This window comes from Palaemon carinicauda, chromosome 35 (genome assembly GCF_036898095.1).
Source record: "Palaemon carinicauda isolate YSFRI2023 chromosome 35, ASM3689809v2, whole genome shotgun sequence".
NCBI classification, from domain to species: domain Eukaryota; kingdom Metazoa; phylum Arthropoda; class Malacostraca; order Decapoda; family Palaemonidae; genus Palaemon; species Palaemon carinicauda.
In genome coordinates this window covers 21641497-21643996 of record NC_090759.1, presented here as the reverse complement: position 1 = coordinate 21643996, position 2500 = coordinate 21641497, and the positions used below count along the sequence as shown (strand labels likewise).

General features: G+C 30.4%; 1 long non-coding RNA gene across 1 annotated transcript in view; it reads right to left on the bottom strand.

Annotated features, from left to right (window-relative positions):
- Positions 1-2500, bottom strand: part of LOC137627405 (uncharacterized) — a 907682-nt gene that overhangs the window by 729635 nt on the left and 175547 nt on the right. The window lies entirely within an intron of this gene.

Sequence of the window (2500 nt, the reverse complement as noted above, 5' to 3'; positions counted from 1 at the left end):
CGATAATATCTAAGTTCCATCAGACGCGAGTCAAATGATAATTACTGGTTAGGGAAATTATTAGTTTTTAAAGAAGTTATCAGTTACAGACACTATTCTTAACAAAAGAAGAGCAGCAACTAAAAAATTAAAGTGCTTCTACTCCCCCTGCGCTAATCTCAAATCAGGCAATAACACATTTATTAAAGTAGCCAGATGTTAACTAGTCCAGTTCGTGACACACGCACAAAACCTGACAATTTTCGTGACAAGTTAGTAAGCGGATGCTACATACTTTCTAACCCCAAAATAATAAATCTCCAGACATGTTGGACATATTTCCTACGGCATTGTATCACGTTACATCCGATACGTCTACGGAATTCACCTGGGTTAAACAAACTACCGAATAAGTTATTCAAAATTTCAATGTTTTTTTTATCATCATAACCGTTAATACATTTCATACTAGATAAAGCCAGAATTTATGACAAAATACCCCCTTAATTTACTCTTACTTTGGAAAAAAAGAAAAAAAATCCACCTAAAAATCTCAACCAATCAAAAGCTCGATAACGGCCAGTTTCCAATATTCATCTACCAATGATTGGTTATATAGATAATCAAACGATAATCCAGTGTTACACTTAGTTCATCTGATACTAGATCAAAATCTAATTGTAATAAAATTTCCACCATTTAACTGGAAAATACCGACCTTGCCTGACAAAAACAATGCTCGCTATTCCATTCATAAAGAGTAATACATAATATTCCTTACTCAAATATTGTTTGAGTCATACGAAAAAGATATAATTTGACTATTTTCTATGCAAGGAACACCAAAACCTCTTAGAAAACAAAACATAACGAACGAATATTCAGATTTTTAACTTGGCTGATGATGATCATGATAGTAAGAGAACTTAAGAAGAAAACTGAAGGGATGATAATGACAGCACAAGATCAGGCCCTAAGAACAAGATATATTCAACGAGCTATAGACAAAAATAACATATCGTCAAATTGCTGGAAATGTCTGGCAAAAGACACCATTAATCACACTGCCAGTGAATGTTCAGGCTGTAAATATAATAAAACTAATATAAGAACAGATAAAACGTTTCAAAGTGCAAAAATATGACTTGAACGAATAAAAAATCTTTTGAAAAATTAAAACTACTGTAAAAAAAACTAAAAAAATTTTAAAGATTAAAAACACTATAAAATACAAAATCAGAAATAGAAAAATAAAATACAGTTTACTGGAAAACACAGCTAACCATTAGGGCAGAGTAAAATTTCTATGAGAAGTCTAGTTAAAAAAAAAAAAAAAAAAATATTTTTTTTGAACCAAACTTAAAACGTCGATCGCCCTATTACACAGTTACAAAGAAACAAGTTTGTGAGGCGCTCAACTACTGTATATGGGTAACTATAAATAATTCAGTAAAAACACAAGGTACTTACTCTCCTCCCCAATAAACTTTGCCCCAACGTACATTCTATTTCTGTATTTAAAAACTCTTTCAAATTTGATACCGTTTTTAATTCTTAAAACTTTTCCGCTTTCACATCGTGTATCTATTTACGTTTCCTCTCCGTAATCTGGGAACTATATAATATGTTCTACACGTGTGCTTAGAGTAAGAATTAGATTCACATGTATGTGTTAGTCGTTTAAATTAGGGACCAAACAAAGTAATTTTTCTTTCTCCTGTTTTGTTAAAGTTTTTAGTTTATTTTTGAATGTCTATTTTAATGTTACTGTTCTTAAAATATCTTATTTTTCCTTTTTGCCTTTCCTCGCTGGCTGTTTTCCCAGTTGGAGCCCCTAGGCTTGTAGCATCCTGCTTTTCCAACGAGGGTTGTAGCTTAGCAAGTAATAATAATAATAATAATAATAATAATAATAATAATAATAATAATAATAATAATAATAATAATAATAATAATATCCTGTGATCGGTGTTCTCTACCATTATTCAAACCCCAAAACTGGTAATCTTTGGTGATCTAGGAATCACTACGTTAAGCAATTTCAACCAATCTTAAATAATTAATTAGACCAAGATCAGTTTCCTTATACGTGTCAGGGAGTGACTATACTGTGCAGTATATCCAGCCAAGTCTTATTATGGTTATGTTTTGATTTCCACTGCAGGCTACTAGTTGGAGATTGTTTCTATATTCTTTTACAGAGTTTATAGTGTTTAAACATTTTAGCATTTTTGACAGCTTCTTTGATCCGAGTTTCAATATTTCTCCATTGTTTTTAATCTAATATTTTCGTAAATTTTTATTTTTTCGTTATATTTGTGTAATTTGAAACCTTTACATTTGTTCTTATATTAATTATACAGTATAATGAACAACCTTGAAAATGGGAATAAATACTGAAATTTCAACCAAATCGGAAAAATTAAATTTTGAAATACGATACCTCTTTGCCATTCTCTTCATTTTAAGTCAAATTTTTGCTATATGAAAAAATACATGTTAATATCATCATCATCTCCTA